This window comes from Meleagris gallopavo, chromosome 4, assembly GCF_000146605.3.
Source record: "Meleagris gallopavo isolate NT-WF06-2002-E0010 breed Aviagen turkey brand Nicholas breeding stock chromosome 4, Turkey_5.1, whole genome shotgun sequence".
Classification (NCBI taxonomy): Eukaryota; Metazoa; Chordata; class Aves; order Galliformes; family Phasianidae; genus Meleagris; species Meleagris gallopavo.
The window spans coordinates 38,662,337-38,675,371 of record NC_015014.2 but is presented as its reverse complement, the minus strand read 5'-3'; the positions used below and the strand labels follow the sequence as shown (position 1 = coordinate 38,675,371).

The following is a 13,035-nucleotide window of genomic DNA, read 5'->3' as shown; positions in this document are numbered from 1 at the left end:
TTCTCCGGGCCTGTACCCTCCTGTCACGGACTTATATCTAGGGATAACCCCATCACATTCTGCATCAGAAAACGCATTAATATCTTAAATTAGAGGCTCCATTCTCCCAGCTGCTTCTACAGTCCCAGCCACATCACAAGCTGTGCTCCTCATTGGAAAGTCAGAGAGGACAGTGTCACCAAAGGCCGTGCTTCTGCCACCTGCATGGAAACTGCACCACCACATAGCAGCAAAAAACCTGGCAAAGATCCTTTCTTTTCAAGCTCCCTCTAATAAAAGCACGTTAATTCCTGACATTTTACATTAGCACGTGTTGATGTTCTTGGTTTGTTTCTTCCTCATACTTTCACCCAAACACATTTCTAAGTCCCATGGTACAGTTAAACTTGGAAAAAATATGAGTCTATAGCCACCCAAAGCTGCTGTACTCTTCAGCAAGCCAGATTACAGTTTTGATAAAATAATTCTATATAAGTAAATACTCAAATAATGTGCAAGTGCCAAGAGCAAATCTTATTACAGTAAAAGAGCAGTGCCACTATCAGCCAGTCAGTCTGTACTCATATCCATCTAAGAGCTTCCATGGAAATGGATGTCACTATTGAATTAGAGATTTGTAATGATTTATAGTACTTAGTGGCCTTACTGATGCTCAGATTATGTTTGAATAACTAAATATACTGTGTTCCCGAACATCAAGTAAGCCTTTGGGGACCCAGTCTTGCAGAAGGCTAGGGAAGATGAAGAATTTTCACTCTCAACTCTATCAAACGCTAATCTGGAAAAATAAAACTGTGTGCTGGGGCTTTCAATTCAGCTTTATCCACCCAGACAGGTGGGATCAAAGATTACAGAAGACTGAAGGCAGAGTGATCAGTAAGACCAAGGTAACACTAATGAACACAAATATTTTCTGCGAGATGTTTTATTCCCACGGGTGCTTAAGAATAAAGAAGTTAATCTCTGTATTAACTATCATTTACAACACAGAGAAGCAAAGGAGTGTCTTGTCAGCAGGCAAAAATTTTCAGCCTTTAATGCACTGTAATGCCCGAGATCTGGTCAGGATTTTTTGGCTACTCTGTCCAGAGCACACAGGGAAGCTTTTAAAGTTTTGATCTTACTGGAGCGCTATTTTTTCATTTGGTCTTGTTATGAAAAGCCTCCTTTGGCTGTACCAGCTGTGAAGTTTGATTTCAAATCTGACATGGACTGCAGTCATACAAAGGAACAGGACAAAGCTTTCAACTCTTATGGTCAGTGGGAGGGAATCCAATACCCTGGTCCTGCAGCAAAAAAAGAGCTGCAAGGCTGCAGGTTTAAAGCTGTAGGTTGAAGGTTCTAAACTCTTACTCTGACTAATATGCTCCCATCTTTGCAGAAAATAGGAAATAGATTTCAAAAGACTAGGAATACGAAATGCTCTTCCTCTAACAACCATCCCCAGAACATTAAAAACCTCTACATTATGCTTCAACAAAAATAAAAGGGATTAAAAGACAAAGTTGTTCTTCTGAACTTATACAAAATTCCTAAGTATATGACCAGACTTAAGATACTTACCCATTTTATGTAAGTGCCCGATTTTCAAAAAATGTGCAGTAATTCCGGATAATATTAACTCCTATTAATATTAATCACCTGTTAGGTGAAATAGTTTTCTGATTCAAATAATATATGTGTGTTTTTTTTTTTTTAAGTTTAGATACTGCTTTATCAATCATACCACCATTAAAGGTCTACTGACGTGTAGTCACAGATAACTTCATATTAGACCTTAAAATGTTTGGACTACATTCACTGATCTTTTAAACAGAGACCCATGACTTCCCCCCCCACACTCCCGCCTTCCCCCCTTTTTTTTTCTTATTGTATATCTTTGAGAAACAATATAGAAAAATAAGCACACATGCAGATTCAGGCAAGAATACAGTTAAGGTAAGTTAAAGCTGGAGGACAGTGAGAATTGAAGAAATCGTGCCTTCTATCTTGGCATTTCATACATGTGCCAGGAAGAGTAGGCAGGAAAGTCATACTGCCCTAAAGATAGAACAGCTGTGCTATAGAAGGAACTACTTGTCTTTCAAGAAACTTCAGGGAAAGACCTAAAATTAACTCCTTTTCTGTAATTCATGATTTCTAAAAAGCTCTCAGGAAGAATCTAAGATCTCAGCAGCCCACTGGCTTAGTAGCGTTATCGTCTTTCCTATTGCAGTGTTTTCCCTTTCCACAAACACAGCTCTTGCTTTATGCTCGGCAGGGATCAGACACTCTAGGCCAACTGACTTACATATTTAGAAAATTGTTGTAAGATATTATTTACAGCATAAGGACTATTTCCTTGAAGGAAGGTGTTGAGGTACCAAAGTCCACCACCAGGTGTTCAGCCCCTGACTCCCAAAGATATTTAAATTCTCATTTACAAATTGCCTCCACTTCATTTACAAATCCGAGTATCACTTCATTTACACCTTGACGGTCTTCTCAGTACAAGTGTTTTAGCAAGCCTCAAATTATAGCCCAGCCTTCCATTGGTAAACTGTTTTTGAGATGTCTGTGTCGTTCCTGCCTGGAATTGCTCCTGACAGCTTCTGCATCCGACAACAGCCACAACACAGAAGTGCCTATAAAAGACAAATGTTTGGGTCTGTGAAACATTCACAGAAGGAAGAGTGTGATTTTACCTGCCATTGCCACCTATCAGAAGCAGCTGGGCACTGGAAAGCAGCATGCTGGCACATTCAGAGACTGCAATACAAATGCTCACACCACAATCCAAACACCACTGAATGGGATACAAATTTGCCAGCTTTCAGCTTGAGCAGGGACAGAGAACAACATATCGTGTCCTATCTCTACTATCAGTAGCAGCACAACAAGAAATATGCAGCTTTCTCTGATCATCGTGGTATAATGTCAGAAAAACAAAATAGAAAAAAGAAACTCAAAACACAGGTATAGATGAAACCAAATGTCAAAGCCTAATACATGATAACAGGGAAATAGCATAACAGGGAAATAGCACTTCTGATAAATACATATTTTAGTTCATGGAGAAATGAGAGGCGAGTTCTTGAGCAGGGATGCTGAACAGAAGAGCAGATGGGGTAGTGAGCTGTTTGGACACCTACCCATATCCTTCACACGTCAGGTGTCCGAAGCTGTGCATGATAATGAAAGCATCCTGCATCAATGGTCCACTAACAGAGCTTGATTATTAAGGTCATACACTCTGAAAGCACTCTCTGATTGAGAAATCACTGGAAATCTCAGACCATGTACACATCTTGTGAGTCAGGTAGCATATATTCTGTTTATTGCTCCTAGCAAAATAATCTTATTCACCTGTGAATGATATATGGTATGTCACTTAAGACATTGGTCTTCTTCCATTTGGAAAAGACAAATTACTTTCCCTGATAAATCTTTTTTTTCTTGACATCTTTCTCTACAGATTCAGAGTCCATCTGCAATAATTATTAATTATTCCCACTTTGTCTTCCTCTTCATCACACTAAGATGTGTCATCTCATCTCCAGAAAGCATGAATGTAGATACATCTAAAGGAGCATTAGAATCATAGTTTTAAAATTTATTCAATTTAAGAGGGCTTCCAGCATACTGAAGAGCTACTCGTAGACTTTGACCACTGTAAATCATAATAGAGAAAGAAAGTTATATATATAATTAAAAAAAAGTTAAATATTAAACTAAGCATTACCAGAATTGGGAAAATTTCTCCAGTAAAGCTTTGTTACTTGTTTGAATGAAAGTTATTACAGAGGAAACACAGATTTGGAAAATTATGGTTCTTGACATAAAAAGCATAAAGGAAGGATCAAGCGATCTCTTACATGCAGCCATATTTCAAAATGTGACATTATGCACATTATGAATATTTTTAAAAGTAACATTTTCATGGAAGGCTACATATTATATAGCTGAAGCAACTACAGCTTCCTTGAATTACATATATAATTTCACACTTTCTATCTTGTCAAAGGAAACTGAAAGAAACTAAACAGAAAACGTGAAGTATTTACAGCTCATGATAAAGTGAGAAAGAGCAACAAAATTTAGATTAAGGAAAGTGAAACTTTTACCAGGGGGAAAAAAAAAAAGTATGAAACAGGAAAGGACCAGCCTGTCAACACAGTTACCTCAACAATTTTGAAAATTGGAAGAGTGAGAAAAAAAAAAAAGGGTCAGAGTCTTTATCTTTTAACTCTGAGAACTGTAAAGCGCCCCAAGCTGATCAGAGACAGAGTTCTAAATTAGTGCCTCACATCTAAAATAAGGACTATAACTCTAGGTTGCCTATGGGGTGTCAAGATTAATTTGTGAGTGTTGGCACTATGTTTTAAAGATGTAACATGATGTATAAGTACTAAGAATGATCATTCCAAAGAGAAATTTCAAGGAATTTTCAAACCTTGAAGGGGCCATGTTTAATTCACACAGCTGAAATTACTTATTTCTGCAAAATAATTCTACATTATGTTTACCAGTGTTTGCCACCACCCAGCTGCAACAAACGGAAGCTCAGATGTCTTAAAGACAAGAAAATGATGCTATTTGGCCAACTATTCACAATCATACAATGATCTGGGTTGGAAGGGACCTTTAATATCATCTAGTTTCAATCCCCTTGCTATATGCAGGGACACCTCTCTCTATACCAGGTTGATGAAAGCCCCAGCCAGCCTGGCCTTGAATGCTTCCAGGGAGGGGGCATTCACAACCTCACTGGGCAACCTATTCCAGAGTCTCACAACCCTCCCAGTAAAGAATTTCTTCCTAATTGCTCATCAAAGTCTACCAGGATGGAAGAGGGAGAGCTTTAAACTAGAGTTGCCTCAAACCACCCCACTTTGAGGCTGATGATGGTAATGGATACCCTGGGTTAGGAGTTGGATCACAGGCCAGTAAGATAGCACCTCAGGCTCAGAATAAGGGAACTCCAATTGGTAAATCGGCCTCAGTGGGAGCCCAACTTAAGCATACATTTTGGTAAATGTAATTGATACTTGTCTAAGACTCCAGCCATGAGAAAAAAAGAAAGAAAGAAGGAAACAGAACTGAAGTTTGCATTTATTTCTGCCTCTTAAAAAAATAAAGGAAGCATTGGAAAAAACTAAGCTTGATGTGTTCAACCTTCAATCCCGTTTAAGTTGTTAACAAAACTCTACTGACAGTAGAGCAGAAGGATTTCACCCAGTGCATCCAATTCTCTTTTAGCATAACTCTACTGAAGAAAAGTGAGTTATACTGGATTGCTCATAAGCCATTTGGAAAACAGCACAAACACTGAGGTGACAAAGCCAGCTGATGATGCTTGTTTGCCCAAGGTAGGAAAAATGAAAGCAGCTGTGTAAAGTTGTAGAAAGACCTCTGGCACTGACTAGCAGATGAAAGGGCTGGCAAAATTGAATGTAGATAAAGGTATAGTAGCATACAAGAGAGAGAGAAAAACAACAGTTTTAACTCCATATACACAAAAATAGGCTCAGACCTGACAGTTAACCGCCTAGGAAAGAGATCTTGTCATTAAATAGTTCTAGGAAATACTAGATGGGGAGGAGGTTGTGAACTCTTACAGCAGAAAGCAGAATAAAACAGGGAATATTGTATGCTCCTATACAAACTCAAAACTTGATTGCTTTGCTACCTTTGCAGACTTTCCTCTGAAACATACAGTGGGCATAAACCAACGCAGAAGAGCAATAAGGATGGTCAGATATACAGAGCCATATCAGAAATTAATACAGCCCCCCTTCCTAGAGAAAATCAATTGTGAAGCTCATGATAAACCTGTAAAAATTCTGAGAATCATGAGGTATATACACATGGATCACAGACTCATGAGTGAATTTAATATAACAACTGGTGGTACCAGAATGAAGTTAGCAGTTAAGCAGAAAACAGCAGAAGCTGCTTTGCACCTACATAACAGGGCAGTGGCATGCATTTCCATGGAGTGTTGTAAGAGCTAAAAGGCAAAATGCACATCACTGTAAAGACTAAAGTCCACTGGGGGATATAACAAAAATATAAAAACTTCTTGCTCAAAGAGTCCATCAATATTTGTACATTTTACCATCCTACATGTTCACCCTCTTTTATGTTCTTCCCTCTCCTGCTGCTACCAGCCACGGCCAATACCACTGCATGATGGCATTTCTGAAAGGCTCTTACCTGCATTTCCTCATGGTGAGAACAGCTGCAGATCAGCTTCTCCTCTCCAACACCAGTGTGCTTGGCACTAAGCCCATGTTGGAATATTCCAGAAAAATAATAGCTGGAAAAAAGCCAAATAAAAGCAACTTCAATGAGAGAAACAACTAGCAGGTCCTCAAGATGCCATCAGCGGGGTTGACAGGAATGAGTTGCTGGAAAAGAAGAATTGGGGAGACTCCTCAGTTCTGACCTGCCTTGGTTTGTCCTGACCTAAACTGCTGGTGTCGGCTGCTCCTCACCCTTGCAAATCCCAAGGCAACCTGCAGCATGCTTCCTGTTCTGCCCAGTGCTAAATAAGACATAGCAGACGCTGTTTTGATTTTTAATGCTGTCCACAACACTGAGTGCAAACATCATGCTTAGAGAAGGAGCACAGACATGAACAGACAGGCAGAGTCAGGCTACCGGTCTTTAAGAAGAGGATCATTAACCGCGGCACTTCAAAGCTCTTCAGATGCTAATATGCACCGAAAACTAGGGCCACCTATGTTTGAAATGATAACAAGCACATTTTGTCTCAAAAGCCTTAGTTTTGTTCCCTTCACTCAGCACCTAAGAAGCTTCAGTGGGAAGATGAATAAATATGTGCCTAGGTGGGCCAGATTGTGGAGCCATCCATTAGTTGTTGCAAGGAGAGAGAAAGGAAGGACATGACAGCCTTATTTTTGGAAATTAACAGAAATCCATGAATGTCTACCTATATCCTGCTAGTTCACTTATCATTTGCTTTTTATTTGGACTAGTTATATAACAAATGAAAAAGTTGTTCTGAATTGATGTGCTGGATTACAACTGCACCATTTTCCTAGCACCTTTTGTTCGGCTTGTTTTTCCCATTTTAGGGCAGCAATCTGCTTTTTGCCAGCTGCTTGCTTTGGTGAAGGAGCTGTGAGGCTGTGGGGAAGGCTCATCCTCACACATGCAGCTGCCTGCAGGAAGCACCAGCGGGTGGGAAAGCACAGAACAGAGATGGAGAATTTCTGGCTTCCTTCTGCCTAATTGTGTTTTGATGACTGGACTACTAGTCAGCTTGCCCATCAGCTGCTCTCAATGGCAAAATAGGCCCCATGAATCAGGCACATCATCTCAGCAGGACACGTTTGTTTAGAAAACTGAAATACAAAATTTAATAATCCTTCAGGCCAGATCCTCAGCTAATGTAGAAAAGCATAGTTGCACTGAAGTGCATCTACATCAACTGGCTTTAGGTGAGGATCTCGCTGTCTGTTCATAAGCTTGGTAGAAAGGAGCCTCTATCTATGCAATATTAAAGGAGCAGGAAAATCCGACACTCCCACTGGGCTGCCTCACTGCCTGCCATAGTTTCTCAGAGCTTTGAGCTAATTTGAAGAAACTCAATTAGAGAAAGTGTCATAGATGCAAAAGGATCAGTAATTCATCACACGCTGAACAAGGGTAAGCAACACTGAAAAATGCATGAGCTTTTCTGAGTTGTTGGAGGCATCAGAGTAGTGGATTGCAGCAGTTCATATCCCAGACCTCCTCCCTCTCTCCGTTCTCAGATTCTTGGTGGTGAATTGTGAGTGGAGCACTTGCACTGCAGGAATCCTGCACAGAATCCCTGCACTCATGTCCTACTAGAGGGTGAGAGTTGTTTTCCTGACAGAGCCACCCATTTAATGTCAAGATCAGTATCCTTGGAGGTGACACATATAGAGCTAAAATCCTTTGCTTGGGAACAGATTGGACCAGCTCTCCACCTTGAATATGCAGTCTCTAGCTCCAATCTCATTTGTAAAACTTTTGAGGGCTACAAACACACACATGGCACATGTGGACTAGATTTGAACCATCTAGTGTGTTATATTCCAAAAAGCATTTCTGGGATTTTTTAATAAGGTCTGTGTCTCTAACACCATGGCAGAGGGGCTACACTGAGAACACTTTCTGAGCACGAATAAGGGCTGCTCTGAAACTAATGCTCGCTATTTTGTTATATTGGCTCATGACGTTGGAGACAGATGTTGGTGGTATGGCAGCTGCGATACCTCAAAATGAAGAGCATCTCAATCAGCTCACCTGTGTAAATTGGCAAATGGTAGTGACTGTGTTGAAAAATAGTGAGTTTTTTTTAGCTGAGAATTTTCTTTATCAAGAATATTACTTATTTTTTTAATCTGTTGCAGTTTCCATGGAAATAAATAGAAGGCATTACTTTCAGAGCAGTATCACAGTAGGATAATACTACATCAGCTGTAATTGCTAGGAGAAAGAGACCTTTGAGAGATGCTGTTAAATGAAAAGTACACCTGGGACATCAATTTTTGTGCCTAAATGTGTTGAATTTTTAAAAACAGTATTGATCCTTTATTCTTGAAAACAAAAGATCTTATGCTGGCATCATTGCAAGTATTTATTCAAAGTAGAGTTTACACTTTGAAGCATGAAAATGAGTAGAAGCCAAATAAGTGAGCTACAGGAAACATTACACTCTCTAATGCCATCTATTTGGACTTGCCACCATATAGCAGGCTGCACCGTGAACTCTGAATCTGACCAACGTGATCATGCACTCTGCGACATGCCATTCCTGGTAGACATTCTAAGGACAAACTGATTCTACATCAGCACTGTGTATTACCCTACAGATCTGTTCATGCATGCTCAAGGCTGACTCCATTACTTTATTAAATTCTAAACTGTCTTCTTACAACTGGCATGCTAGGATGGCACTGTGAGAGAAAGATTGGGAAGTAATCAAGGAGAAAAAGAAATCAAGGAAACAAGTTGAAAAGTACTCAAGGCAAAAAAGCTGCACAACCCAGCAAGCTCCATCTCCCTCCATTCATGATTCCCCAAGCCTTGCCAAAGCAGAGGTAAGAGCTTGAAATAAAAATGACAAAGGTGTGTGTTTCTTGGTATTTGTAGAAGCGATGACATCTTCAGGTTGGATCTACATGATCCATTATATGGAAGGAAGGAGTCATGTTGTTTAAGAAAGGTGATGGGTATTTGGTATTGCTTGTGAATGTAACATGTGGCAGTTGTAAGAACTGAGCTTGTTAGTGAGTAGGGGGTCTAATCTTTTTGCTTGTGGAGTAAGGTTTTGAGGCTGCTTTCAGGAAAAGCTTTTGCTGACATATGAACGTGCTCATTGTACACTCAATTGACCTGACTGCTCTAGGAGCAGCTGTGTAAGTCAGAACAAGCCTCTCTGTAATAAATTTAGGAGGAAAGATGAACCTAATAATCGATGCGAATAGTTAAACGAAACCACCTGTGCACGCAGACTCAGAAATATTGCCTAGGCATCTGATAACACCTCTCTTGATCTACAGCTTTTTGTTGCTGTCTGAAGTAAAACTAATGACATTGTTCTGACATAAGGAAGTATCTGTGTCAGTGGTGCTGCTGCTATTTATGTCAAAATTAATACTGTTCATAGCTTAGAAAGATGATTTTACTTCAAAGTAGATTTTTCTCTTTAGTATCCAGGTCTTAAAACAGACCTAGTGTTTTAAAGTAGTTACTTGGGGTAAGCAGTCCCCTTTAAATGAAAGTCATAAATTGTGCATATTCTCCTGCTGGCTATTAGCTTCTACTTAGTAGATTCTGAATTACTTTCCCAGAGTGAAACGTTCATGTGAGTCACAGAATATTGCTTATTCAGCTACATGTCTGTAATTTTAACTAATTGAGTTAAGTAATAGTGTCACAGGACTTTGGTGAAGACAGTTTCTGCTCTGGCAGTAGCTCCTTGTTGTCAATTATCAACTCACACTAATCACTATTGCTGTCAAAACAGACATCAGCGCATGGCAGTATTTATCTTATTCCCAGTTCTCATTTCAAAAGATTCATTAAGATAAGGTATCTATTTTCTACATTCATTCCTTATTCCCATTATTCATACTGTTTTTGTTCCCCATTCCATACTTTTCTTTTTCTTGCATTAGTCATAGCTGTCTTGCATCATTATTTTTTAATTTATAGTGTCCATCCAATTATTTTCAGCAGTTAACCACTGAATAATGCTGAAATGAAGTTACTCTGATTGTCTGCTTTCCTCTTCTCCTGATCTGTCATTGCTGTAACAGCCTTCTCACCAGCTCTTTGGTTGCCTTCTGTGTACATGCCGAAGATACTCAGAAGGCTCTCAGTGGAGGAGCACTTAATTGCTATCATCCAAGCCATTGACATCATTTAAAATGTGAAAAAACAATGACTGACTGTGGCTTTACCTAATGCTAATCTGCTGAAGCTTTGAAATGTATCTGTACTTATGGTTGAAGATGTAGTATTGTAGCTGCAGCATATTGATACAATAAATAACATAAAATACCATTCCTGTTAAGGATGAGGCTTAATAAGGAGGAAGACATAAAAATCCTACAAATCCCCACTGTATTTCTGCATTTGCTTCATTCTCATACTTCCTATAGCTCTCAGTATTTCATTTCCCTCATGATTCTTTCTTACCACTTTGATACATCTTGATATCTAGCTTTCTTCTATATTTTAGTTCATGTTAGACTTCTTCACCTTTCCATGTCATGCAAACATTAGTTTTCTTGTTCCTTATTTTTTACAGCTCTTTGTTTTTGGGTTCCCACCTTGTTCAATGCCTCTCTACAGCTTTATGATGCTTTCCACTTTCTAGCACTTTCTTTATCTCATTTGTTTTTCCTTATATCTTTTTTCAGTCTTCTTTGTCCTCATTTTTCTCTTTGCCCCAACGGCCTTTCTTTATTGATTTGTTCTACATCTGATCATTAAATTTTGCTAACTCATTACATACATACTCAGGACATTATATGATTTTATGATATTAAAAATCATTTATTATTATTACTATTATTACCAAGGTGCAAGCATTTAGCATTGCAAGAACTGCTTCACAGACTAGCCAGCACAAGCTTGCAACTGTTGCAGAGAAGGAAGACTGAGGTTTCACACTAAATCAATGCAAATTCATTTGCAGAGCAGATCAGAAGTTCAATGTGAAAATTTCAGAATTTTATCAGAACTTAAACTTCCTGCCAAATGCCACTATGAATGTTATGTGGAAAGCTAGATTCATTTGGAAAATATGCCAGCACCTCAGAAAGTGTCACAAAAGAAATATCTGTTGATGCTTAATTATTTTCATTATGCAAAAGAAAGGAAGCTTCCAGTTCCAGAGCTTTAGAGTTGAAACTCCCGGCTTTGTCAAACAGAAGGGAAGCACAAAAATGGATGGCATACTGGAGAAAAATTTCCATAGCAGGAAAAGCAAACATAGTGTTACTCTAGAGTTGACTGCTTAGTCCGTGTAGAGTTCTTCCTACACAAGTTTTTCATTTCTGATTACTTATTTCAGAATACAGACCCTAAAGACATGCATAACTATAACATAAACTCCTCCAGGATCATGATTTAATACTGCGTAAGAAGAAATTGTTTGGCTGAATTTAGAGAACACAATTAGTTGGTCATGTTATGCAAAAATAAAATACAATCTGAGAAATGCCTGAGAAAATTAAGAATGTCATAAATAATGCAAAGTCAAGTGTGTCACCTGACCGACCTACACTGCTCTTCCATCAGAGATGCACTACACTGTCTTACAACAGCCACTAAAGAGACAGGTTCTTCACATCCCTTTAACACCTCATTTTCATGAGGGGTATTACTGAAAACACTGCATTATTTTTTTATTTTCAGGTCTGACCCACACTCTACATTCTCCCTCCAGCTGAGCCATTTGCAATTGCAGGAGAAGCTGATGAATACAGGATTTTACCAGCACTGGCACCTGGCTGAACTCAGCCCTTCTCAGGACCCCCTGCCTTCAGGGCAGGATGGTGCTGCAGAGCATTTTCACCTCTGTGCAGCAGCTGGGAAGCAACAGAAGATGCTACTGCAGTCACAGCATTGCAGTCCTTCTCTCTCTCCAGGTCTTTCAGCATCATTGATAGCTGAGGTGTACACAAAGAAGTATTTCACAGTGTGATGGGAAGCTGGAAAAATAAGCCTGTAATCAATCACGACTTGATTGTATTGAATGTAGCTGCCTGAGGCTCTCCCTGGCCTCCCAGCCCCATTCCTAATTTCCCTCTGTACCTCAATAACCTCTGCACCGTTCTACTCCCACAAAGAATTCACCTGACCTTATACAGCATCTACTGGGGAGCCAGACAGCCTAAGTCTGAACTCTTTTCTGCAAGAGAGAAAATACTGTTAATTCTAGCAGAAATATTCAAGCACCGAATCAAATATTTGGCTGCATGGGTTCCTCCCCAGGGCTACTCCCTGTCCTCTCCCTATCTTAATTTCTATTGTGCTCCTTTTGCTAGTGGTCAGTTTGTAAGAAAACCAGCTGGCAGGATTTGCATAGTTCTTCCTGAATGTCATGATTTAGAAAGCTTAGGCCAAGCTGAAGGAGCCAGTGATGGAGTGCATAGTCCAGGAGACTGGACAAGCTCTGCTGTGAACCTCTCGGCTAATAGTTCTGGAATAAGCAAATGGCTAACTTATAATATACCAGAATGGGAGAATTTCATGCCACTCTTCCCAAATAAAGCAGTTGTTACACATACTGATAATCTTTGTAGCCAAAGTGACCTTTAGAGCATAGCAGAGGGAAAATGAGAGAAAATGGATTGGACAAAGGCTCTGGAGATTTAATCCAAAGCTTCCAGTGTAAAGTACCCTTTAGCAGCAAAGCTGGCTTAAAATATTCTTGATTTTATCACCTTTGCAGTTTGTTCCTGCACCTATATCACACCTAGAGTGCATACTCCTCTCTGGGCTAGTGCAGATTTTTGAAATCGTTGAAGTCATTTGAATTACAAAAAC

General features: G+C 39.4%; 1 long non-coding RNA gene across 3 annotated transcripts in view; it reads right to left on the bottom strand.

Annotated features, from left to right (window-relative positions):
- Window positions 1–13,035, bottom strand: part of LOC116216568 — a 114,279-nt gene that overhangs the window by 16,167 nt on the left and 85,077 nt on the right. The window contains exons 4-5 of one of the 3 annotated variants that reach the window (XR_004159622.1): window positions 6,196–6,298; window positions 2,422–2,624 (exon numbers count right to left, since the gene is read on the bottom strand). This is a non-coding gene — a long non-coding RNA (uncharacterized LOC116216568). Of the gene's footprint in view, window positions 1–2,421; window positions 2,625–3,305; window positions 3,561–6,195; window positions 6,299–13,035 lie in introns of those variants that run through there. The other 2 variants (XR_004159621.1, XR_004159620.1) reach the window with 2 other exon arrangements.